Source organism: Cnephaeus nilssonii (genome assembly GCF_951640355.1).
Source record: "Cnephaeus nilssonii genome assembly, chromosome: 11".
Taxonomy (NCBI): Eukaryota; Metazoa; Chordata; class Mammalia; order Chiroptera; family Vespertilionidae; genus Cnephaeus; species Cnephaeus nilssonii.
In genome coordinates this window covers 36,707,628-36,735,614 of record NC_137082.1, presented here as the reverse complement: position 1 = coordinate 36,735,614, position 27,987 = coordinate 36,707,628, and the positions used below count along the sequence as shown (strand labels likewise).

General features: G+C 42.5%; 1 protein-coding gene across 3 annotated transcripts in view; it reads right to left on the bottom strand.

Moving 5' to 3' along the window:
• PHF20 (PHD finger protein 20) overlaps nt 1-22,187 on the bottom strand; it is a 120,766-nt gene extending 98,579 nt beyond the window's left edge. For 2 of the 3 annotated variants that reach the window (XM_079783522.1, XM_079783524.1), the window contains exon 1: nt 22,108-22,187. The gene's annotated coding sequence lies outside the window, so the exon portion shown is untranslated. The remainder of the gene's footprint in view (nt 1-22,107) is intronic. The other variant, XM_079783523.1, reaches the window with a different exon arrangement.
• Nucleotides 22,188-27,987: the final 5,800 nt, after the last annotated feature.

Here is a 27,987-nt window from a genome sequence, read left to right as displayed (position 1 = left end):
CAAGGGCATATGCCTGGGTTGCTGGCTCGATCCCCAGTAGGGGGTGTGCAGGAGGCAGCCAATCAAGGATTCTCTCTCATTGATGTTTCTAGCTCTCTCTCCCTCTCCCTTCCTCTCTGAAATCAGTAAAAATATTTTTTTAAAAAAAGGCTGAGAGACAGAGTGCCTGCCCTCATGAAGCCTCCAATCCATTGGAAGAGGACAAAAAATGTAGCCAGCAAACAGATAAACGAACCCAGGCAGTGAGGCCTAGTGGTTGAGTGTCGACCTATGAACCAGGAGATTCCAGGTCAGAGTACATGCTCTGGTTTCGGGTTCAATCCCAGGTAGGGGGTATGCAGGAGGCAGCCAATCAATGATTCTCTCACATCATTGCTGTTTCTGTCTCTCTCTCCCTCTCCTTTCCTCTCTGAAATCAATAAAAATGTATTTTTTAATGATTCTTCTTATCATTGATGTTTCTCTCTCTCTCTTCCTCCCCTTCCTCTCTGAATTCAATAACAAAAATTATTTTTTAAAAACACAGATAAACGAAAACTGCAAGCTGTAACTGCTATGAATGTTAAGAGCTACAAATGAAGCAAACAGCCCTAACCAGTTTGCTTCAGTGGATAAAGCGTCAGCCTGTGGACTCAAGGGTACCAGGTTCGATTCTGGTCAAGGGCATGTACCTTAGTTGCGGGCACATACCCTGCAGGGAGTGTGCAGGAGGCTGCTGATCAATGTTTCTCTCTCATCGATGTTTCTAACTCTCTTTCCCTCTCCCTTCCTCTCTGTAAAAAATCAATAAAATATATTTTTTAAAAAAACAAATGAAGCAAACAAAAGCTGATACACTGATTTCTGGCCCTACTTTTGGAAGGCTGGACAAGAAAGACCTATTTATACTTTCTTTGATCTATTTATATTTTCTACTTCTTCTTACTGTCCATTCTAACAATTTATATTTTCCTAAGTAATTCTTTTTGGTACTGGGATTGGTGCTCATTTTCCAGGAGTAAAATCTATCTTTAGGGACTAGTGGTGGTTTTTATAGAGATGGAGCCACTCTTGAGCTCTCAGGGCATTTGAGCAGGCCACCTCCATAAAGCAAGCTACCCCTAACTAAATCCTCTCCCACTAAACTTTTTTTTTTTTTTAAATCCTCACCTGAGGATATTTTTCCATTGATTTCTAGAGAAAGTGGAAAAGGGAAAGATAGAAAAAAATTATCGATGTGAGAGAAACATCAATTGGTTGCCTCCTGCACGGGCCCCGACCAGAACCCGGGCCTGGGAGGAGCCCTTGACTGGAATGAAACCTGGGACCCTTTGGTCCACAAGTCAATGCTCTATCCACTACTAAGCCAAACTGGCTAGGGCTCTCCCACTAAACTTTAGATCTCAACAGCCTATAATGCCCAATCTGCCTCAATAGGAGCACAATCTTTGCAATGGATGAATGTGGAAAAATCACAGAAGTGGATCCTTATATCTGATGTGTAATACCATCACATCTTAGAAAGAATCTGCTTGCAATATATTACATGAAAAGGCAGGATGCAAAATTATACCACTTTGAGCTCACATTAAATCTCATGTGCATGAGGGGGGAAAAACTGGAAGAAAAATACAGGCTGTAGGTGACTATTATTTTCCTCTTAAACACTTACCTAAATTTATAGTTTATCACAACAGAAATTATCCGTAAAAAAAAAAAAGTGTTATGTGAGGATGAGCTATATCCATCAAGCCCATTCCAAAGGCCAAATACTGGGGAACACACAAAATAAATCAAACTAAGTCAGGAATGCCCTGGCAGGTATGCTCAATGGTTAAAGCATCAGCCGTACACCTAAGGGTCTTAGATTCAATTCCCGGTCAAAGGCACCTACTGGATTGCAGGTTTGATCCCCAGCCCCAGTCAAGGCACATGTGGGAGGCAACCAATTGATGTGAGGCACATCGATGTTTCTCTCCCCCTCTTCCTTCCTTCTCTCTCTCTAAAAATCAATGGAAAAAATATCCTCAGGTGAGGATTAACAACAACAAAACTAAGTCAGGAATAGTTGATAGTTATAATTAAAGAAGCTAGGGAAGGGAGTCAGAGGTTTCACTGGCTTTACCTAATACTCTCCAGGAAAATAAGGCATCAAATCAGATAGAAATAAATCCAATCAGTAGAAGTCCTCATTTTGGCTTGCCTCAACAAATTATCACAACAAATACCACAACAAATTATCTTTTCATCTCTGACCTCATGCATACCAAGTAATACTCAGATTAGTAAATAGTTTAGCTTCCCAGACTATGTGAAAATGTGATGTCAAACAAGAAAAGCAGAGTGGCACTGAACACTCACTGAGCTGCTAGTGAAATGGGGATGGTGGTGGTAATAGTACCTATTGCAGGCAATTGTGTGAGAAGGTTAATGAGCACAGGGCTAGTATAAAAAATAAGGACTATACAGTTAGTAGCTATTAATAACTCTATTATTACAAACTTAGGCTTAAAGTAATTTGGCTAAGGTTCAGGTACAAATGTCAGGCCCCAGAACAAAAGCCCAGGTCTGGCCGAAACCGGTTTGGCTCAGTGGATAGAGCGTCAGCCTGCGGACTGAAAGGTCCCAGGTTCGATTCCGGTCAAGGGCATGTACCTTGGTTGCGGGCACGTCCCCAGTGGGGGGTGTGCAGGCAGCTGATCGATGTTTCTAGCTCTCTATCCCTCTACCTTCCTCTCTGTAAAAAAAATCAATAAAATATATTTTTAAAAAAAAAAAAAAGCCCAGCCGAAACCGGTTTGGCTCAGTGGATAGAGCGTCAGTCTGCGGACTGAAAGGTCCCAGGTTCGATTCCGGCCAAGGGCATGTACATTGGCTGCGGGCACATCCCTGGTAGGGGGTGTGCAGGAGGCAGCTGGTCGATGATTCTCTCTCATCGATGTTTCTAGCTCTCTATCCCTCTCCCTTCCTCTCTGTAAAAAATCAATAAAATATATTAAAAAAAAAAAAAAAGCCCAGGTCTGCTTGATTTCTGAATTAATACTTTAAAAAAAAAAAATCCTCACCTGAGGATATTTTTTCCATTGAGTTTTAGAGAGAGTGGTGGGTAGGGAGGAGGGGAAGAAAAAGAGACAGAGCAAGAGAAAGAGAGAGAGAGAAACATCAACATGAGAGAGACACACATCGATTGGTTACCTCCCATACATGCCCTTGACCAGGAATTGAACCCATAACCCTCTGTAAGTGGGCTGTTGCTCTAACCACTGAGAAAAACCAGCCAGAGTTGAATTAATACTTTTATCTCACAACTCCCTTGCCCAGGGTATCTCAGAGACCTTCCGTTAAAATACAGGAGTGTGGAAGCAAGGCAGTGAATGAATAAAGATGACCAAATTATTCCCAATGACTCAAGAAAACAAATTCCTCTTGAGGCTGAATTGTCAGAAGGTTTTCCTTATCATGAACTAAAACCTGTTCATTTTAACTCTGACTCACTTGTTTGAAGTTTCACTCTCTGGTATTACATGGAACAAGACTAAGGACTAATCTGCCTTTCACTTCCCATCCCCAATCTTCCCTCCACTCCTCTGGTAGTGGCAGAGTTTGTTTTTAAATTTCACATTCATTCGTTCAACAAACCATTAGTACTCTCATTAAGCATTGTGCTGGAAACTAGAAATAAGAAATCTAACTCAGTCCTTGCTTCAGTCCATCCAGGAAGACAAACACAAATACTGAGAAGAGATGAACAAGCTCTAACAAAGGGCAAGGGGAGAGATACCCTGGAAATCATTTGAAAGTCTGAATTTAATCTGACAACACCTGCTAATGAAAAAGAGTTCAAGACAGAACCAGGATTTTTTTTTTTTAATTACATAAGCTGCTTCTCACATTTAGGTGTATTTTTTTAATCCTCACCCAAGGATATTTTTTATTGATTTTTCAAAATATTTTGTATTGATTTTTAGAAAGTGAGGAAGGGAGAAAGAAACATAGATGTGATAGTGAAACATCTGATCGGTTGCCTCCTGCAACCCCCTACTGGAGATAGAGCCCACAACCTGGGCATGTGCCCTGACTGGAAATCGAAAGAGAAACCTTTTGGTGCATATGACTATACACAGCCAACTGAACCACACTGGCCAGGGTTTTAATGATCTTCAGAGAGAGAAAAAGGGAGAAAGAGAAAAACATCCATGTGAGAAAACATCAATTGGTAGCCTCCCTAATACGCCGTAACCAGGGATTGAACTTGCAACCTGGGTGGTGTGCCCTAACCTGGAATTGAATCCACAACCTTTTTGGTGTACCAGCTGACGCTCCAACCAACTGAGCCACCCGGCCAGGGCTCACATTCAGTTTTAAACACAAGTTTTTTTCCAGATACAAGAGGGCTAAGATTCCACAGCTTTTAATTTATCTATACTTTTTAGCTTTTCTCCCAACAATCTCCAGATTCCAGAAAAAGAGGAAAATAAATATGTTCAAAAGGACAACGAGGAAAACTAAGAGATAAAAATCTGATGCAATCTGTATTTATATAAGAGTCCATTTTAAAGATCTTGGCAGGACTTCAAATTACTCCTTTACATTCAAATTTCCCAACAATGGGAGGCCACTGCTCCCATACAGGAGACAGATAGCCTAGTTTATTCCCTTAAATACAATATTCAGTCAATGCACCTATATTAATGAAAATAATGAAAACTTTAAATGTATACTGTGTAATACAGTTTAAAGGGCACTTTCACAAATGACAAACTAGGAAAAAACTGCAACACATATGACAAAGGGCTAACTTCCTTTATTAACAAAGAGTGCATACAAACCAAGAACAAAAAAGTCAAAGTGTAAGAACTGGCAGATTACAGGGAGGAGGGGGAAGGGAATAATACAAAGGTCTAATAAGCATGTGATAGTATAGCCACAAAACCTCACCTTAAGTTAAGAAAATGCAAATCAGCCCTAGCTAGTTTGGCTCAATGGATAGAGCACTGGCCTGCAGATCGACAGGTCCTGGGTTCGATTCCAGTCAAGGGCACGTACCTCAGTTGCAGGCTCCTCCCTGACCCGAGCCCTGGTCAGGGCTCATGCAGGAGGCAACCAATCAATGTGTTTCTCACATTGATATTTCTCTCTGTCTTTCCCTTTCTCATCCACTCTCTCTAAAAATCAATGGAAAAATATCCTCAGGTGAGAATTAAAAATAATAATAATAAAGTATCTCAATTTAAAAAAAGAAAATGCATATCAAAATAACAATTTTTCACATCTCATTAGGCAAAACTCAGATGGGGAGGATACCCAGTATTTACAGGGATGAGGAGAAATGAGATTGCATATACACTGTTGGTAGAAGCATAAATTGGAAAAGCTTTTCTAACAGCAACTTAGCACTATCTACAAAAATGCACATACCTGCAAACCAGCAGTCCCACTGGCAATAACTTATCCTAAAGATATAACCCCAAACTCTACCAAATTACCTATAAGGATGATCAAAATAGCTCTGCAATTTTTGCAGCCATCAAGAGGCCTAGTTAAATGAATTATGGTTCATCAATACAATATAATGTTGTACAACTATCACAAAGAATAATGGTGGGAGGGGGTGGAGAATGGAAGTCCTGGCCAGTGTTGCTCAGTTGGTTGGAGCACTGTCCCATACACCAAAAGGTCACAGGTTCAGTTCCCGGTCAGGCCATATACCCAGGTAAATGAAAAGTAATTCTTTCTTAAAAAAAAAAAGAATGGCAGCCTGGCTGGTGTGGCTCAAGAGTTCACTGGCTGATTTCCAGTCAGGGCTCATGCCCAGGGATGCGGGCTCGATTCCCAGTAGGGGGTGTGCAGGAGGCAGCAATCAATGTTTTCTCTCATCGATGTTTCTATCTCTCTACCCCTCTCCCTTCCACTCTCTAAAATCAATAAAGACATATTTTTAAAAAAAAAAAAAAAGAATAATGGAAATCTGTAGATGCTGATATAAAAAGCCATCTGCAAGATATACTGTCTCTGACCGGTTTGGCTCACTGGATAGAGCATCGGGCTGTGGACTGAAGGGTCCTGGGTTCGATTCCAGTCGAGGACATGTACCTTGGTTGCAGGCTTGATTTCTGAATTAAGAAATGTTATGGGTTTTTTGTTTTTTTTTAATCCTCACCTGAGGATATTTTTTCCATTGAGTTTTAGAGAGAGTGGTGGGTAGGGAGGAGAGGAAGAAAGAGAGACAGAGCAAGAGAAAGAGAGAGAGAGAGAAACATCAACATGAGAAAGACACACATTGATTGGTCACCTCCTGTACATGCCCTTGACCAGGAATTGAACCCATAACCCTTCTGTCAGTGGGCTGTTGCTCTAACCATTGAGAAAAACCAGCCAGAGTTGAATTAATACTTTTATCTCACAAGTCCCTTGCCCCAGGTACCCCAGAGACCTTCCGTTAAAATACAGGAGTGTGGGAATCTGTAGATGCTGATATAAAAAGCCATCTGCAAGATATATTTGAAAATCAAGATTTTTAACCCAGGCATATATATACTGTTGGTAGAAGCATAAATTGGAAAAGCTTTGTTTAAGGCGAGGGGGGGAAAACTGGAAGAAAAAAACAGGCTGACTGTTCTTTTCCTCTTAAACACTTACCTAAATTTACAGTTTATCACAACAGAAATTATCCGTAAGAAAAAAAAGGTGTTATGTGAGGATGAGCTAGCCATCAAGCCCATTCCAAAGGCCAAATATTGGGGAACACACAAAGTAAATCAAACTAAGTCAGGGTCTATCCCCAGTAGGAGGTGTACAGGAGGCAGCTGATCAATGTTTCTCTCTCATCGATGTTTCTAACTCTCTATACCTCTCCCTTCCTCTCTGTAAAGAATCAAAATAAAATAAAATAAAAAGCTGAGGTCTGTGCAGAGATCTAAATGACAAGGAGACACCCATGTGAAGATCTAGAGCAGGGGAGGGGAATCATTTGGTCTGGCCCTGCTAAGTGGGACTCGAAATTCAATAAATCTAGGAGTTTTTTTTTCATAGAAACATAAATTTATATTAAGTGAATTATATTAAGCGAATGATGTTACAAACAATGATGTTATATCCAAATGGGCCTTGGCAGAAAAAAAGATTCCCCACCCCTGATCTAAAGGAAGAGGCAAAATCCTAGAGGCAAGGCCCCTCGGGTGGGAACCAGCCCCTCTACCCAACCCCCACAGCCCTGAGCCTACCAGGTGGAGACTCCCTGAAGCCCTTGCTGCCGTTCCAGAAAAGCATAAACAATATACCAGCAAGTCCACTGACAGATATACAAGAGGAAGCTTCCAAGGGTACTCTGCCAAAGTTCTGGCTTGGAGGAAGGCCAGGGAGTGCTTAGGGATGGCAGCACAGACAGGTTTTAGACTCAGATTCTGGCCAATCCTAGCTCCACTACTTGTTGGCTAAGTGAAAATGAGAAAAATCACTTAGCCTCCCCTCTGTTTGCCCATATAGAAAATGGGATTGATAACCTCTACCTCCTGGGGTTATTGTGATTAAATAAGTGAGCTAATGGATATCAAGTGCTTAGTATAATAAACACGAAATAGTATCAATGATGCAACGATATATGATAGTAATAGTACTAGCAAAAAGGACATTAGACACAAAAGATTACCGTCAATATTATTATGAAATGCTAACAAATGGTATCCAATATACAGAACTAAAAAACAAAAACTGCACAATTTAATCCTAGGGAAGTGACAATTTGATTCATTAGGTGCAAGGGCCTCTGAACCACCATCCTCAAGTTTCAAGGACATAGAAGGAACACTGGGTCTAAAGCAAAGACCATTTCCATTCCTTCAGGCCCTTTCCCAGGTCACACTAAAAGAACTGAATTCCCTTCTTTTACTTGAGGGGCGAAGGAAGGAAGCAATGGGGAGGGGAGAGTCAGGGAAGAAAGAGAGGAAAGAAATAGGCCAAAAAATTCCCACACTTCCCAGATACTTGAAATGCTTTCTCCAAGAACCTAGCTTTTCCTTCCACAATTAAAATTCAGACAGACAGCAAACACAGGTTGAGTTTATCCATTTTGAAATACTGAGAATGAACCCAACCAGCATGGCTCAGTGGTTGAGCATCAACCTATGAAACAGGAGGTCACGGTTCAATTCCCAGTCAGGGCATATGCCCCAGTTTCGGGTTTGATCTCCAGTGTGAAGCGTGCAGAAGACAGCCGATCAATGATTCTCCCATCATCATGAATGTTTCTATCTCTCTCCCTCTCCCTTCCTCTCTGAAATCAATAAAAATACGGTATATATTTTTTTAAAAATACTGAGAATGAGTTGGTTAAATCAATGGATCCTCCCAGAAGCAATGCAAAGGGCCTAGTGCTCAGGCTTGGCTCCAGAATATATTTGCTGCATGACCTTTGGCACATTACTCAACCTCACTGAGCTAATCATATTACCCTCACAAGTTCCTTCTCCTCTTCTCCCCATCACAGTTTAAGGCCCCGAGACTGGCCAATATGCCAATCTAGAAACATGGGCATCTCCTTTGCTTCCCATTCTGTCACCATTTTGTAATACCTCCTTCTAAGTCTCTCCCATTTCTGGGTAGTTGCCCAGTTCACACACACACACACACACACACACACACACACACACACACACACACCTTGTACTAACCCAATTACTGCAACAGCTCATGATGGAGCTCAAAGCCTTCAGACGCACCCTTCCAGATTCAAACCAATACTGCCTTACAAGCTGCTATCTTCTGACTGCCTATTTTATAACAGACACTATTTTAAATACATATATATATCATTTAGTGTCTACCTCATAGGTTCGTAATGAGGATTATTATCATTCCTATTTTATAGATGAAAAAAACTAAGGTTCAGAAAGTAAGCTGCTCAAATAACAAAGCTAGCAAGTATTGGGGCAAGGAATTAAACCTAGGTAATCTGACTCTAGTCACTACTACACTGTTACTAATGTTCTTCAGTGTTACTACAGTGATACTTCTAAAACACAAATCTGATCATAAGATGCCTCTGTTTAAAACAGCTCTGGTTACTTCTTTGGTTAATTTCAAGTTAATTTAACTGTGTATGTTTTATTAAAATACTATGTATATATTTAAAAATAAAAACAGCCCTAACCGGTTTGGCTCAGTGGATAGAGCGTCAGCCTGTGGACTGAAGGGTCCCCGGTTCGATTCCGGTCAATGGCACGTACCTTGGTTGCAGGCACATCCCCAGTAGGGGTGTGTAGGAGGCAGCTGATCGATCTTTCTCTCTCATCCATCAATGTTTCTAACTCTCTATCCCTCTCCCTTCCTCTCTGTAAAAAATCAATAAAATATATATTTTTTAAATAAAATAAAATAAATAAAAACAAAATAAATAAAACAATTCAGGTTATATGTCATTACATCTCAATTTAAATAAAAGCAGGTTAGTAGTTTAAGCTCCTCACTGTGGCTGTCAGTGAGTTAACCCTTATGACCAAACCAAACTCAATGGGAGCTTAAAAGGAGGGAAGCAGGCAAGCTTAGCAGAGGGGCAGTAGCATATAGAGGTTATGAGCCAGAACTCTGGAGTGAGACTGATTTAGATCCCAGCTCCACCATTTTCCAGATAACTCTGCATAAGTCATTTCCTCTCTGAGCCTCAGCCTCCTCATCTGTAAAAGAGGGATAGTACCAGTACCTTCATACAGGTGTGGTAAAGATAAAAATTACTTAGCACAGAGCCTGGCACACAATAAGCTCTCATTACTGCTCTTGGAGCCCACAGGCCCAGATTCCTTACAGTTCCAACCTCCAGACCTTTGCTCAAACAAGCTGCTTCCTCTGCCTGACCCTTCAGGACTGGCCTCAACCATTAGCACTTCTCTGAAGAGCTTACTGGGTCAGGGGCTCAGTCCGATACTCTCCCATGACAACCTGGCTGGCCTGTCCTCTGAGAGACAGCAATCAGCACTCTACCAGGTGTACCGGTTAATAATGCAGATTTTGTAATCAAAGAAAACACTATATGATGGTAGAACTTCAAAAAAAAAAAAAAAAGAAAAGAAAACACTATAATTTCAAGAGAAACATCAAAAGTGCTTTATTCAAAGTAATGTCCATCGCTAGCTACACATTTCCCCATCTTTCAGGTAATTTGTGGATACCGTCCCAATAGAACTTTTCTTGTTTTGAGACAAACCATTCAGAGACCCAATTTTCCACTTCTTCGTATGTTTTTGAAGTGCTGCTCAGAAAGTGTGTGTGCCATCGATCAGAACAAGAGGTAATCTGAAGGAGCAAGGTCTGGTGAATACAGCAGGTGGGTTAATACTTCCCAAGCAAGATATTTTAATGTGTCTTTAACTGGTTTTGAAGTGTGTGATGGTGCATCATCATGAAGCAAAATTACTTTGCTGTGTCTTCTGGCACATTCTGGTCGTTTCATGATCAAAGCGTGGTTCAAATTGATTATTTGTTGTAGGTAGCGATCAGTATTAACCGCTTTACCTGGTTTTAGAAGCTCATAATACACCACACCTTCCTGATCCCACCAAACGCAGAGCATTGTCTTCTTTCCGAAGCAATTTGACCTTGCAGTCGATGTTGATGGTTGACCTGGATCAACCCATGATTTTGTGCATTTGAGATTCTCAAAATAAATCCACTTTCATCACCAGTCACAATTCGATGCAAAAAAGACTTTCATGCCGTTGAAGCAACATTTTACTGATGACTTTTCGGTTTTCCATTTGTCTTTTCGGTCAGGTGATGTGGCACCCATTTTCCTTCCTTTAAAATCTTTCCCATTGCTTGTAAACGATCGGAAATTGTTTGCTGAGCAACATTTAATCTTTCTGCAAGTTGTTTTTGAGTTTGACACGCATCTTCATCCCATAATGCTTGTAATTGTTGGTCTTCAAACTTTTTCAGTTGACCTGGACATTGTCTTTCACATCGAAATCATCACTTTTAAAGCGTTTAAACCAGCATTCACAAGTATCTTGAGATGGAGCATGTTCACCATAAGCTTCCTGAAGTATTCACAGCACTTTTCTTCAAAATAATGAATTATAACTTCCCGCAAGTGCTTTTTTGGCACGAAATTCGCCATTTTTAAGTGTAAAAATATCTATGATGTTAACACCTTCAGCAAATTTGACATATGAAGTTTTGAAGCTTGTTGTCAATACAACAAAATAGCATACATATCAAATCGCATATATATCAACATATGTGTAACTCCATCTATTGAAAAAAATCCGCATTATTAACCGGTATACCTAGTATACTGAAATTGCCTCTTTCTGAGTCAATTTCTCCCTAAGCATTGAACTCTTCCTCATAGGCACCCCTGGCATCTAACAAGCAGTACCCTTACATGGTAGTCAGGTGCTTATCAGAGATGACCTCAGCTTCTACACAGGCAAAATGGGAATAAAAACAGGGAAGAGGCCAATACCACCCCTCTGGAAGGATGTAGGGATTCAAGGAGATAATCACTTGGAAGCTCTTTGAAAAGTGCTATCCAGTTGGTCCAAAGGTTGTGGGTTATTGTTAAGCTGATTAACATTGTTAAGCTGAAAAGTGCTATCCACCGGCAGGGAGAGAAAAGCAAGCACAGGGAATGAGGCACCTGAAGACAGACCATAATTTCACCCATAGAATCTAAGAAAAGCTGTATTCTTTCACAGGGAGGTTCCAGTCTATAAATATAGTCAGTAGCTCTGGAATGGGTTTGTGTGGGTTCCTTTTAGGCAAGGGAGTCTTTTTTGAAACATGCCTGACTAAGCTGTTCTTACAGGATTCTTTGAGGTATCACTATATTACAAAGGAAAACAAATTTGGAGATGGAGTCATTACTCTATGGGGCCTTCAAAGATATTTCCCTGACTTATAACCCTTTCACTATGTATGAAGTTTTAAATATAAGTAAATTATTTAATAGTCAATGAATGCAATACCTTATTCTTAAACTAGAGGCCCGATGCACAAAATTCGGCACTGGCTTCCCTCGGGCACCCAGGACCCGGGCTTGCCTCACAGCCCCAGCTTCGTCCAGAAGGTCATCCAGAAGGATGCCCAGAAGGACATCCAGTCTAATTAGCATACTACGCTTTTATTATTATAGAAGATAGATATTAACTTTATTATCAATACCAGGAAATGGCTAACATTTACTGAGTCTTCACCAAGGCTAAACCCTTGACAAGTATCTCATGCCCAACAATGCAGAGAAGTTGCAGTATTATTCCATTTTACACAGAGAGAGAAAAGAGGCTCAGAGCAAATAACTTGCCCACAATCACCAGCTCGGTGGAAGAGCTCGGATTTGAGAAACAGGACCTCCTCCAAAATACTCATATTGCTTTTAAAAATAAGGTCTTTGCCCTGGTTGGTGTGGCTCAGTTGGTTAGAGCATCGTTCCATACACCGAAGGACTAATGGTTCAACTCCTGGTCAGGGCACATATGTAGGTTGGAGATTTAATCCTCAGTTGGGGTACGTGCAGGAGACAATCAATCGATGGTTCTCTCTCACATTGATGTTTCTTTCTTCCTCTCTCTCTCTCTCTTCCTCTTTCTCTAAAATAAATAAAAGCATATCCTCAGGTGAGGATTAAAAAAAAATGAAAAAATAAAAATAAGGCCTTTGGGATATTTAAACACTAATGATATTAAAAGTATACTGTATTGCCTTAGCCGGTATGCCTCAGTGGATAGAGCATAGACCTGAGGACTGAAGGGTCCCAGGTTCGATTCCGGGCAAGGGCACATGCCCATGTTGCAGGCTTGATCCCCAGTAGGGGGCGTGCAGGAGGCAGATCAATGATTCTCTCATCATTGATGTTTCTATCTCTCCCTTTCCCTTCCTCTCTGGAATTAATAAAAACATATACTAAAAAAAGGATATACTGTACTGTTATGTTCTTTTTTAAAAATGTATGTTTTCATTGATTTCAGAGAGGGAGACAGAGTTAGAAACATCAAGGATGAGAGAGAATCATTCATCAGCTGCCTCCTGCATACCACTCCCCCATTGGAGATCAAGCCCACAACCTGGGGACCAGGGCACATGCCCTGACCAGAAATCAAACTGTGACCTCCTTGTTCATAGGCTGACGCTCAACCATTGAGCCACACCAGTCGGACAGGAACTGTTATGTTCTTAAGTGTGAAAATGAGGGGGAAAAGTATCTTTCTCTTACAGACACTAATGATGTAGTTAAGGATAAAATACAAATTAACAAACAAGGTCCATGAAGGGATTTTACAAACATTTTGTGAAAGGAATAAAACAAAAATAATAGTAACATATACTCAACTCTTCACAGTTCACCAAGTTTTGATAACCTGATGAATTAGGTTTCCTTATTCCTATTTCAGATTAGGAAATGTAGGGAAAGGGTAGTATTTACCGATACTTCCAATGATCAATGAATGGGAGACAGTTATGATGATACTTGAGTGTGGAAACAGAGATCCAGACAGGTTAAGTAACTTACCATGCTAGAAGTGTCTCTAATGCCTACATCACAGTGAGAGGCCCAAGAGGTTTAAACCACATGCCCAAGTTACAAGTTACAGATGTTGGATCTCAAACTCAGGCATTCTGTCTCCAAATCCTGGTTCTTACCACCATATACCATGCATCCTGGACAGTAGCCTCTTCAACTATCTTGCTTTTCTGAATTGGAGATGTATAATTCTCATATAGGTCAAAGCATGACCAATTTCCTACTCATCAAAACACATTGGACAGCATTCACCACTCCATGGGACAAACAACCCAAACCATCCATGCCCAGAAGCCTCAAGAAAGAGATAAAGGTAGTGAGCTGGGCTTCTACAATTAAGGGATATTTGCATGGTCAGGAATGGAATCAGGGGTGAGGGGGCAAGGCCATCCCTTCTCTCAGCAGTCACTTAGTTCAGTTTTCCAGAATGTTGCCTGTTTGATACTATGATTAAAATGACTTATTCAAACTGGGATGAGGGGAGGGGTAAGGCAGCCATAGAGAGGAAGATGTAAATGCAACCGGACTACAGGCCAAGAAACATGGACTCTTAATTAGCAAATGACCTTGGACAAGTTACTTAATCTCAGTTCCTCATCTATCAGATGAAGATAATAAATTGTCAAGACTCAATGAGATCCAATAGAGTACTCCAAAAACTGCTTGCTATAATTATTATTATTATTATTATTACTATTATTGTAAAATGTCGCCTGGCCAGTGTGGCTCAGTGATTGAGTGTCAACCTATGAATTAGGATGCCCAAGTTGTGGGCTCAATCCCCAGTGGGGGAGCATGCAGGAGGTAGCCAATCAATGATTCTCTCTCATCATTGATGTTGCTATGTCTCTCTCCCTCTCTCTGAAATCAATAAAAATATTTTTTAAAAAGAAAAATATATTTTAAAAAATAAAAATAAATTAAAATAAAAATGTCCACATTTCCTGGCCAAATTTTCAAAACCTAGAAATCCCAACACCTATACACCTGTAAAAGCAAGGAAGGCATGTCAATCTACCTAGCCATGCACATTTTCCATGCGGGAAAGAGACCTCTTGAAAATCAGGTCTCTTACTAGGACAAAGAGAACCCAAATAGTCATCTAAGATGCCTGGGAGTCAGCCTTTTAAATCCTAGGATTATGCTTCTGACATCGAATAAGCTCTCATCAAACAAAACCATGGTTTTAAATCCTTCCGCAGGCCCCTCCTGTCCTCCTTCCCCAAAGTCCACTGATTCAGGCACCACCTCCCTTTCATACAAATGCACTGTTTATGCTTGGTGACTCATATCAGGCTCCTAAAATTTTATGGGATTTCTCCAAGCACACTGATTCCATTATTTGGCCAAAGAAAGCAAAAGATAGCTGGATACCTAGCCCAAGACCTAGCAAAGTTGTCACAGCATCATTATAAATCAGGGTTTCAATTTTTTTTAAATATATATTTATTGATTTCAGAGAGGAAAGGAGAGGGAGAGAAAGAGATAGAAACATCAATAATGACAGAGAATCATTGATCGGTTGCCTCCTGCACACCTACTGAGGATTGAGCCTGCAACCCCAGCATGTGCCCTTGACCGGAATCGAACCCGGGACCCTTCATTCCGCAGACCGATGTTCTATCCTCTAAGCCAAACTGGCTAGGGCTTGGGTTTTAATGTTTAATAATTACCCCAAGGTTAGTCAGTCAACAATCTGAAAGGAGCAGTCACTGAGAGAGATGAACAGGGACAGCATCCTCCCTTTTTCTTTCCAAGTTTATCATCTAACCAAACCAAGGAGACTCTAAAGACGTATTTTGTTTTTAAAAATGCTTATCAAGAAAAATGTTTCCCTGGCCAGTGTGGCTCAATTGGTTAAGCATTGTCCCATGCACTGAGAGCCTGGAAATCAGAGCTCAAACCTCCCTTCATCTCCCTAGGAAGTAATGGGGGAAGGAGAGAGGGGGCGCGGATTACTTTTTAAAAAATTACTCTTTATCCAACCAGAGTTTACTTGGATAGGCCACGTGTTTTGTCTGTTTGTTTGCTTGTGTGTTTAATTTATTGATTTTTTTAGAGAAAGAGGAAGACAGAGAGAAACATCGATTTGTTGTTCCACTTATTTATGCATTCATTGGTTGATTCTTGTATGTGCCCTGACCAGGGATCGAACTGAAACCTTGGCATATTGGGACGATGCTTTAACCAATGGAGTTATTTGGCTAGGGCTACATTTTTCTTTCTTTCTTTTTTAATACGTTTTTATTGATTTCAGAGAGGAAGGAAGAGGGAGAGATAGAAACATTAATGGTGAGCCCTAACCAGTTTGGCTCAGTGGATAGAGCGACGGCCTGCGGACTGAAGGGTCCCAGGTTCGATTCCGGTCAAGGGCATGTACCTTGGTTTCAGGCACATCCCCAGTGGGAGGTGTGCAGGAGGCAGCTGATTGATGTTTCTCTCTCATTGATGTTTCTTACTCTCTATCCTCTCCCTTCCTCTCTGTAAAAAATCAATAAAATATATTTTTAAAAGAAAAAGAAACATTAATGGTGAGAATCATTGATCTGCTGGCTCTTGCATGCCCCCTACTGGGGATCGAGCCCGCAACCTGACTGTGACCTCCTGGTTCATGGGTCAACACCCAACCATTAAGCCACCTGGCCTACCCTTCTTCACTTTTAAATTTCATTCTACCTACACTGCTAATTCAAAGCAAAAAAGAAAGCTGGAGTGGGGAGGAGAGAAAAACATTTTTTAAATATACATCAGACAAGAGAATTTACAAATAAACATGTTTTATGTAAACTACAGCCTCCCTCTTAGTGATTCAGGGAAGTAGTAAACATTAAACAGAGAATTCAAGGAAGAATTCTTTGATAAGTTTAAGCAGTTTTGAATAAAATAAAGCATGGAACTGACAGAGGACATGGAGGTAGAAGAATGCTGAAGTTGGGTGTGAGGACAAGCTGGCTGCCTTGGCTAGAAGAGGCAGTGGCAGAAGTGACTCGGACAAGAGAATGACTGGCAGCCTGCCCAACAGCACGTGAAGAAATCAGATCTGCTACAACAAGCTCCCAGACACTGGGTTTCTAAGCAAGGTACTGTCGAAGACTCAGAACAGGGCAGACCTTGGAGAAAATCAGGCCCTCACTTAACAAAAGGGGAGAATGAGGCCCAGCAGCATTAAGTGACTTGCCTGAGGTCTCACAGTGAGTGGAGCAGCTGGGACTATAGCCAAATCCAGATCAAATCCCTGACTGAAGAGGATCTGACATTCATGTGAGGGATGGGGGAAGGGGAGGACCAGGACACAAAATAGTCTAGTCATTCAAGTTTGTCCTGATTAGGGCCCAGAATAAGATTATGTTGGAAAAAGGCCATGACAGGTAATAGCCAGGGATATAGGTACAGATGACCTAAGACATTTAGAAAGGAAAAACCCACTAAGACTTAGAAACAGATTAGAGATATGGCTTCAAAAGGACATGATCCCCATCAAAGAAGGTCATCTTCCCACCAGCATTCACCTTTGTGAAGCTCCCATACAGAGATAAACTAGCAGCTTCCATTCAAGTTCCAAGCGCTGCCTTTCCCATACCCATTTCCAGAACCTAGAAAACCAAGGACTGGAACGTTAAAACACCTGTGACCCTGCTGACTTGGGATAGCTCAGACTCCCTACCATGGTAGGATAACAGGTGAGGAATCAGAGAGACAAGCTGGATGATTATATCTGCTATGATATGAAGTATGATATGATTCTTTATCAAGAATTATGTTTGAGCCCAGCCGGGTGTAGCTCAGTGGTTAAGCGTCGACCCAGGAACCAGGAGGTCGCCGGTTCGATTCCCGGTCAGGGCATATGCCCAGGTTGCGGGCTCAATCCCCAGTGGGGGGCGTGCAGCAGGCACCCAATCAATGATTCTCTCTCATCATTGATGTTTCTATCTCTCTCTCCCTCTCCTTTCCTCTCTGAAATCAATAAAAATATATTTAAAAAAAAAAGAATTATGTTTAAATTTAAGCAAAAAATACTTAAGCATTTAAATTTGACAAAATATAAATAAATGCTGATGGAAGGAGACTTGACTAGGGGTGGTGAACACATAATACAATATACAGGTGATATCCTATATAATAAAAGGATGATATGCAAATTGACCCTAATGATAGAATTACCAGAATGACCACTCGACCAGTCACTATGAGGCACACTGACCACCTCTCTATCCTTTTCCCCAGCCAGCAGGCTCCCATTGCCCGATGGCAAACGGGAAACCAGGGGTGGATGGCGGGGGATGTGGGCGACACATAGAGGGTGACCCACAGTGGGAGTGGGGCCGGCCGACCTCTCGGTTCCTCCCCCAGCTGGCAGGCTCCCATCACCTCATGGGGAACGGGGAACTGGGGGGGGGGGGGGGGAGGGCTGGCTGCAGGCAGCCGGGGAAGATTGTAGGCCAGGCCTAGGGACCGTACCCACACACAAATTTCGTGCACCGGGCCTCTAGTATTATAGAATTGTATATCTGAAACCTATATCATTCTATTAACCAATGTCACCCAAAAATTTCAATTAAAAAATTGTTAAAGTTTAACAAATATGAATACATTTTCAAGGGAAATAGAAAAAAATTGAGCAGCTTTTCATACCTTGTTTTTAAAGAAAGCATTCTCATACATTGTTAGTGGAAGTATAAATCAATACATCCTTTCTGCAGGTCATTTTGGTAATATTCATTAAAAGTCTTAAAAATAAGCATGTAATTTGGCCTAGCAGTTACATCTAGGAATTTATCTTTAATAATGATAATAATGATTGGGCTAAATATGTTTGTACAGAAAGCACTGTTTATAGCAGTAAAAAGCTAGAAACTAGCTTGACATCTCAGAATTGGAGACTAAGTTAGTTTTAATACATGTACAAATGGCAGTAACAGGCCTATAGCCATTAAGTGAGCTATCATGGAACTTGAAGGGGAACACCCAGATTTTGGAAAAGGTGGACAAAATAAATAAATTTGACAAAGTACATAGAAATCAAAGTCCAAGAGAAGTTTTAGCCATGGTTTTAAAAGCTAAATGCTGGAATAACTGTAATTGAATATAACGTAGTACTCAGAAGGGGACCATGCCTTGTACAAACTTTAAGGGGTGTGTGTCTGGATAAAGAGAAAATGGAACATAATACCAATAAGCATAAGGTTAGCATAAGGCTAACCACCACCTTCCTATTTTCACACAGAAATCTTTGACCTTGTGTACAGAACCTCACTACTCAAAATGTAGTTCAGTAACATTAGCATCACCTGGGAATTAGAAATGCAGGTACTCAGGCCCCACCCTAAACCTATTGGATCAGAATCAGCATTTTAGCAAGACCCCACCCCCAAGTGATTTATAAGCACATTCAAGTTTGAGAAGCAGTGGTATAGAACACTTGGGTGCACTGTTCATAGCAGTACACAGATAAAGTACCAACCAGGCAAATAAAGAGACAAAGTACCTGTTCACTTTTATTTTATTAGGTACTGCTCAGACAGACCTCCAGTGTTTTCTAATGAATTTGGTACTTACTAATGACAAAATGATCTAAATGTGGATCTATTTCACTTCCTGAAATAACACAACTTAGCTCTAGGGCTTTCATAAACATGAGATATAATATAAAACAGCTTAGTTGTTCTGAAAATACAATTCAAGTTCCAACACTGAGTTCACACACTTCTCCACATGCCCCATTAATTCCTACAGGTTCCTGGGAGTATCATTAAATCCCCCAGCATCCCTAAGAAGCAGGTGCTTGGCAAACATCCAATCTCCAAATGAGATTCAGAAGGATGAGGTCCTAAAAATGCAGTATTTTCCTCTGGCCTTGTCCTGCCAATGTAGTTTCTCAGGCCCAAAATCTCTCCCCCACTGAGGCCTCATACAGCTGCACACTCAAGTACTTCTCAAAAGGAAGAAAGGTCAGAGGTGTCATTATCCCATAAGCACTTGGGATTCCAGCTGTGGAGAAATTAATCTGATTAAGGGGTTCAGGCTGAGAAGCCCTGAGTAAGATCTAGAAAGGCAGAGGGAAATACAAAAGAAATAATCTACTGAGGCTCTTAAAAGACAAGAGGTCCCAGGTATTTATAGATTTTAAGGTGAGGGTTGGGTGCAAGGCTTGGCAGATAGGTGATGGGAGAGACAAGGACCCATCCCCCACCTGCACCCCAGGGACAATAACAAAAAGAATAACTAAGACATTCCTCCAAATGATCTCTTTTCTTGATAAAAGGAAAGAAGTAAGCCAATGTAGGGAGGAAGCTTTTGAGCTGACAGCAAGACTAGAAGAATCTCTTGAGAGCTTTTTTTTTTTTCCAATACAGGAAAATAAAGCAAAGGAGAAAACAGTATTCATCTAACCAGAATGTTATAGGAAGCAAACCACCAGGAGGATTAAGAGTCCTGTGAATAACCAAAGAAATGAGAGAGGCTTCCTTCCCAGTTTAAATCCAGCACTTGGGGCATCAGATAGTCCTGGACTTGAAGCCACCTTCAGTATTAGGGGAAGAAAGGGAAAATCTGTACAGCCACCCGTAAGCAGAGCAGTGTCCAGAGTTAGAAACCAGGAAAACGCCTGGGTATAAGGTAAGCTGACAGAGAAGAGTTCCAGTTAGCAGAAAGATAAAAGATAAAGTAGACACAGGAAAGAAAACATGCAGACACCCCTTTGGAAGGGAGAGCCTCCCTTTGGGCAAAGCGAATTCAGGTATGACTATAGGAAGTATGCTCAGAAGAAAAAAAGAAGGTCACAGAAGCAGAGAAAGTGCTGTGCTAAAGATACCATTCATCAAAGAAAGAGCTCTCAGGCGTCCTCAAACTACGGCCCGCGGGCCACAGGCGGGTGTTTTTGCCGTTTTGTCTTTTTACTTCAAAATAAGATATGTGCAGTGTGCATAGGAATTTGTTCATAGTTTTTTTTAAACTATAGTCTGGCCCTCCAACGGTCTGAGGGACAGTGAACTGGCCCCCTGTTTAAAAAGTTTGAGGACCCCTGCATCTGATCTGATTCAGTGGATAGAGCGTCCGCCTTAGAACTCAAGAGTCCCAGGTACGATCCTGGTCAAGGGCACATTCTTGGGTTGCAGGCTCAATCTCCAGTAGGGGGCGTGCAGGAGGCAGCCAATTAATGATTCTTATCATTTATGTTTCTAACTCTCCCTCTCCGTTCCTCTCTGAAATCAATAAAAATACGTTTTAAAAACCTTTATAAAAAAAGAAAATACAAGGCTAAGACTGATATCGGTCTTTAAAAAAGGAACAGGGAGAGCACTTACAGGGGAATTGAGGTTCCAAAAATGGAAGGAAACTGGGGGGGGGGGGGGGGGGGAATGTTTTAGATGGCAGAAGAGCTAAAAAAAAACAAACATGGACTATCACCTGGGAATGAGAGGAGCCAGAAAAAAAGATGTACCCTCCCAGATTTAAGAAGCATCAGGAAGGTGACTGCACCCTGAAGATTGTGTAGTCAAAGGGGTGTATCCCATACATTTGAGGAACGCAAGAAACAAATACACCCTCAGATATGAAAATGAGTCTCCCTCGGGGAAACAGGATGTTCGATTTGGGTAACTAATAAAAAAGGATGCAAACCCAAAAACGGTGACTGGAAGAGCAGCGAACTCCCTTCTTTGTGTAATTGCATGTATGTACCCTTAAACTTCAGGACTTGGATCTCATTTTCAGTAGTATCTAGAAATGAAGTGCACCTCAGATTTGAAGGACTGAGGAAAGGAAGAAGCCCTTACATTTAAGAAACTCTGGAAAGCACACTGCCAGATTAGGAGCCTGGAAAAGGGGGCTTGGATTTGTGGAAATGTAAGTACCCCAAAACTTTGGTTATTGGACCCCAGATTTGAGAGACTCGTTAACAGGGCGAAGCTCCAAATTTGAAAGGGAGTGCTTACTCAGATTGAAGGCTCGAAAAAAGGAAGTGTCTTCCCAGTTTGGGGATCCTAGGAAAGGGGGTACATCCTCAGTTTGAGGGGGCTTTGGAAATTGAGATAAAAACCCCTGGGCTGGAGCTTAAGAAAGGGGTGACCCACACGCATTTTCAAACCTAGAGAAAGGGGACACTCCCATAGTCGGGGGCTTGAGAAAGGGGTGTGCTCCCCAGAATAGGATAAAAGAGTCAATTTTCGAAAACGCATTCCCAAAAATAAAAAAGGCAATAGCAAAGGCTGGTGGTGGAGGTCTCGGGGCCACAAAAGCTCAGGCTCTGCCCCTGGCGCTTACCACCCACCACACCACCACCACCACCACCAACACGGCCCGCTCCGCGCCCCAGGCCCGCACCCCGCGGCCCAGCCCCCTCGGGCGGCGCTGATTGGCTTAGGCTGCCATCACTCCCGCGGGCAGCCTTGGGGATTGGGCGCCGCTCGCACGCCCGCCACGCTCTCAGCAGCGGTCCCCGGGCCTCCCTCCGGGCTGGGCGAGACGGGCCAGGCGGGGAGCAGGGCCGGGCAGGGGACCAGAGTAGCGGTGGCGTCCGTCACCGTCCCCGCCCGCACGGCACGCGCCGGCGCGGGCCCGCCCGGACCGGCTTCGACCAGCCGGCTTCGCCTCGCCGTGCCTCACCGCGAGCTCACCTCACAGCCCCGCTCCGGCTGCGCCGCTTCAGGACCAACCGACAGAAGGACTCTGCGTGCTGCGCACCACGTGATCCTAGGGACGCGCCCAGCGTATACCCCGCCCCCACACATACGCACCATCGCCACCACCAAGTGACGCAGACCCCAGCTGCGCCGCCCTCGGCCCCGCCCAACCTGATCACCATGACGACGGCTCGGCGGGCCACGCCCACTACACTAACGCGCGGGAACCCGGCCAGCGCCCTGATCCAAGCTCGAAGTCCCCACACACCCGTAACCACTGAGATCGCACGAAGCCCGGAGCTGGAGACTATCCATCACCTGTTAATTTTGCCTCCTCAATGCATCTTAAAGCCTTCCACTTCTCTCCATTCCAATACAAACACCCAGTCTAGGGCACCATCACATCTCTCCTGGATGATGGTGGTCCCTTCAGCCCCATTACTCTTCCCCCTTCTAATCCAATCTTAACACACAGTGGAAGCTTTCAAAACGCAAATATAATCACAGGCATCCTCTGCTCGAGGCCTGTTTCCCACTGTTCTTCAGATACAGATCAGTGGGGTCTTCACTGGAAGCCTATCTACCAGGCTCTTGAAAGTCTGAGCCTAACCTGCCACCCATTCTTACACACCCAGCTTCCCTCCTTCTCAGCCACTTTCAAGTCTCCAAACAATCCAGGTTCCTTCCCACCTCAAGGCCTCTGTACTATTCCTCCTTCACTTTGCCTCATTAACTCCTAGGAAAGGATTCCCATAGCTGGTTCTGAGATGTGTTTTGCCTCCAGAGACCAAGATCAGAGTTGCAGCTACCCCAGAATGTTCCAGGATGTTTTCCCAATGGGATTTGGGAAGTCCCAAGGGAAAATGCTACACATTTGTCATTTATAAGAGCAATAACAACTTTATTGTACATTGGAGAGCAGACGGAACAGCCAGATAGCACTTCTTTTTAAAAAAAAATATATTTTATTGATTTTTTTACAGAGAGGAAGGGAGAGGGACAGAGAGCTAGAAACATCTATGAGAGAGAAACATCAACCACCCACCGGGGATGTGCCCGCAACCAATGTACATGCCCTTGACCGGAATCGAACCCGGGACCCCTCAGTCCGCAGACCGACGCTCTACCCACTGAGCCAAACCGGTTTTGGCATAGATTGCACTTCTTAAAATGTAAATATAATCATGGCACTGCCCTGACTAAAACAACCAATCAATCTCTTCATCTGCATCCTCCACCCTTGTTCATCCTCTAGCCACACTGCACTGACTTTCTGTCATTTTCTTTTTTAAAAATATGATTTTATTGATTTGAGAGAAAGATAGAAACATTGATGATCGAGAAACATGGATGGGCTGCCTCCTGCACGCCCGCTACTGGGGATGGAGCCCTCAACCCGGGGAATGTGCCCTCACTTGGAATTCAACCAGCGACCTCCTGGTGCATGGGTGGACTGCTCAACCTCTGAACCACACCCGCAGGGCCTCGGTCAGTTTCTATGGCCCTTTCCAAGCTCTCTCTAGCTGCTGGGCCATTAAATAGGCTGTTGCTTTTTGCAAAGCTGACTCCATCATGAAGGTCTCAGTTCATCTCAGTGAGATCCTCTTTGACTGCATTATCTAGAAGTGCTTCTCTCTACCACATGCCTCCCCATGGCAATTACTGTCTACCTTATCACTTCAGTTTTCAACAGAGCACAGCACAATTTGTTATTATTTCACTTGTCTATTCTCTTGATCGTATTTGTCTATTTCCTGAATTTAAATTAGGGACTATCTTGTACCTTCCGAACTGTCAGAACCTGACAAATAATAGATACTCTGTGTGTATCTGAGGAAGGGATGAAAGGAAAGAGAATAACGTTGAAAAAAATGGCAGGTTCTTCTTTATGACCTGAGTTCATAGGAGAGGTGCTCTTCATATCAGGACTGGAGAGTGAAGAGGATATTACCACAGCTGAGGTAGGACAGAGGGCAGTGCTCGGGAAGAGGTCCTGGGAAACCAGGGACAGAAGCCTCAATTGTGCTTATTTCCACAGCACATATACAAAAATTGTAACATGCAGAGATGCTAAGTAATCAAATACAGGGGAAAAGGACCTTCCCAGGATTTTCTGGTTTCCATTTATTAACATGAAGTTGCTCAACTGTTAGTGACTGTGGTAACATATACAGAATTTTTTGCCCCACAACCACGGTACTGCCAAGAATCCCAAACTCCATAGCCCCATATAAATATAGCATGTTTCTTCACTTATTCAACCTGCATGTATTGAGAAGGGTTGAACTTGGCACCAAAGCTAAAGAGCAGAATGGCATTTAGTTTCTGTTTTCAAGGAGCTTACAGCCTGGTAAAGAAATTGTCACAATTTGTAAGTTAAAATTCTTTTTGTCTGTTGCAAACACAAGAAAAACAGAAATATTATAAAGAAGTATGTTCTTGGGCCCCAGAGCATCAATAAGAAAGCAGGGAAACAATTGGGCTAAGTCTTGGCCAGGAGCCGCTATTGATTGGTCAATCTCAGGTCACATGTATTATAGTCTTGGCCAAGCATTTGAGTTTGACATGCTTAGTCTAGGCTCCCAGGGAAAGAAGAGTAATCTGCTCCTTAGGATATCCCCCCAAAGGGCAACTGAGGGGAAAACTGATGCTGGCTGAGCAAAAATAAATACAGATATGAATAAAGTACCTATAAGCTCTTTCTGATTTAAAACCCTACAGAAACCTGGCTTGCTAACTTCTTTTTATTAAATTTATTGGGCTGACATTGGTTAATATGATCATGTAGGTTTCAGATGTAGGTTTCTATGTTACAAGATCTGTGTATTGCACTGTGTGCCCACCACCCAAAGTCAAATCTTCTCCCATCACCATATATTAGGACCCCCTTCAACCCTCCACCCCTTCCCTCACTAACTTCTAAACTGGACATTCACTGACTGCTAGCTAGCCACAGAACTCCAGTTTGCAACGATCTGGTGTTAACCCTCCTAAGTCAGTTTGGCTCCGTGGATAGAGTGTCGGGCTACAGAAGGGTCCCGGGTTCCTTTCTGGTCAAGGGCACATAACGGGGTTGCTTGCAGGCTCCTCCCAGGCCCGGGCCCTGGTCAGGGACATGCAAGAGGCAATCAATCAATCAATGTGTTTCTCTCACATCGATATTTCTCTCTGTATTTCCCTCGCTCTTCCACTCTCTCTAAAAATCAATGGAAAAATATCCTTGAGTGAGGATTTTTAAAAAATAACAAAATAAAACAAAACCCAGGTCTTACCACTGCCTACTTAGCAGCATTCACCTTTCTGCTTTAAGATCCTCCCCAGCATCTCACTAGTAGTTGGTCTTCAAATTCCCAATTCTTTACTAGTACAGGATAGGTCAGTGATGGCGAACCTATGACACGCGTGTCAGCACTGACACGCGTAGCCATTTCTGATGACACACAGCCGCTAAGGCGGCCGCATGCCGAGGATGAAACATTTGCTGCTCCTGAGAATGAAACATTTGCGAAATAATGTTTTTTCCTCAAAGTGACACACTACCCGAGTTATGCTCAGTTTTTTGCCGAAGTTTGACACACCAAGCTCAAAAGGTTGCCCATCACTGGGATAGGTATTCAACTAATAGTTGTGATTGAATGAATGAGTGAAATATTGGCTGTATAGCAGCCTCAACTCCAAAGAGTAGAATCTCTTGCTATCTAACAATTTCAGAACTATGGTCCAAACCCATAAAAAGATAGCTCCACAATGATGCCCTGCATACACCAAGGTATACAGTAGCAAAGTAGGCATTCAATGACTGCAAGGAAAAGTTCCTTTTCTCCTTAAGCATCACTGTTCTTCATCTCTACAATGGGCTATCTATCCTCACTCATAGAATTGTCACATTTAAGTTAAATAACATATGAGAAAATGTATTGTAAACTGTAAAGTTCTGTATAAATAATTCTTGGTTGCTTTCTTACTAGATTTGTTGTCTAGGGTGTTCAAAAGGTCCCTAGCTAAAGAGAAACAAAACTAAAGACCTAACATGAGATAGGATATTCAATTAGAAAAGTGATCTTTCTCAGCTTCTACCCAGAAAACCTTTATACTCTGTCCTTATGTAACCCCAAGGCATTTACAATGAGTTAAGGGAGAGGAGGAAAACTAAAACAGAAAAGCAAGTCTCTTAGCTATGACCTGAAGACTCCATGTACTCAGAGTATCATCACATTTGAGCATTTCAGTCTTCAAAGCAGGAACTGGGGTATGATATCTGCAGAACCAAGCTGAGTATGAGAACTCAGGAAGCCGGAAACCACAGTCACAGCAGCATCTTAAGAGGTCCAAGAATTTCCACAAGGTGCCGGGGACCCAAGGGAAGCAGGTTGAGTCTTGGCCTGGCCTGAGATCTTCCAGTCTGGGCCTGATGGAAAGTCCTTAGCTCCCAAAGACTTGTTACTCTTCAAGTGAGGGGGAGGAGAATTAAGCAGGAATTCCAATATATTTTCAGCATTTTGAAAGATTATAAGGAAGGAAGGAAAAGAGGAGAAAAGGGCATTTTTTATTCTTGTCCTACCCACTAAAAAGAGGGATAAACCCACCTGGCAGGGATTATGTCCTGTGGAGTCCCAGTACCTAGAACTATTCCCTGTAAATTAAGCATATTTAATGCATGTTTCTTGTGGGTTAAAACTCCTGCCAGACGGGAGATAAAGAGAAAGGGAAAGGAGTTTAGCCCCAGGGACTAAAGAAATGGAGGTTCTAAAGAAGTTGATTAGCTCTGGCTGGTTTGGCTAGGTGGAGAGAGCATCAGCCTGTGGACTGAAGGGCCCCGGGTTTGATTCCAGTCAAGGGCACATGCCCGGTTTGCGGGCTCGATCCCCAGTGGGGGATGTGCAGGAGGCAGCCGATCGGTGATTCTCTCTCATCACTGATGTTTCTATTTTCTATCTCTCTCTCCCTCTCCCTTCCTCTCTGAAATCAATAAAAACATTTTTTAAAAAAAGAAGAAGAAGTTGATTAAACAGTCTCTAGCCCTGGCCCCTGTGGCTCAGAAGGTTGGGCATCTCCTCATGCATGGGGGGGGGGGGGCGGGGGGGCGGGTTTGCTGGTTTGATTCTGGTCTGGGCACATGCCCGGGTTGCTGGCTGAGCCATACAAGAGGCAGCTAATTGATGTTTCTCTCTCACATCAATGTTTCACTCTCTCCGTCTCCCTTCCTCTCTCTCTAAAAATAAATAATTTAAAAAATAATAAACAGTCTCTAAACCTGCTGGTACTCCACTTTACTCCCCAAACAGCTTATAATTTAATTTTATATAGTTAATGCTGTTACACAGTTCACCTACCAGAAAATTTATAAAAGATATACAATACAAATTCTCCCTCAAATTCTGGTCCCTCATTGATCCTGTTTCCATTGGTAACCACAAGTCTTACTTTCTTATGAATCCTTTAAGGATATCTTTATGCATATTTAAGCAAATTTCAATACAATTTCAAATATATTTTGATCTTTTGTTAGGTAGAAAGTTAGACATGAGCAGCTGTGGTGGGGCCTGCCATGGGATCCTGAACAGGGGTCAGACATTGCCTTCAGACCACCTCTCTATGGGCAGCCCAGCAGACCACCAGCAGGCAGGTTCAGCTCCAGTTCTTGGTGCAAGCTCAGAGGAAAACAACATGACCTTCATGCTAATACGACCTTACTAGGGCCCTGGACTAGTTATAATAAAATTTGCATTTTGTTTTTGATACCTCCTCCCCCCATGAATTTTTCTGTATACATTATGGCTAAGGGCCTGCCCAGAAGAAATATAGTTTCTGTCAGTCATCCCTGAAAGCAAATGAAAGTCTCCACCCAGTTAAACTCTGGTCTCTCTCTCTCTC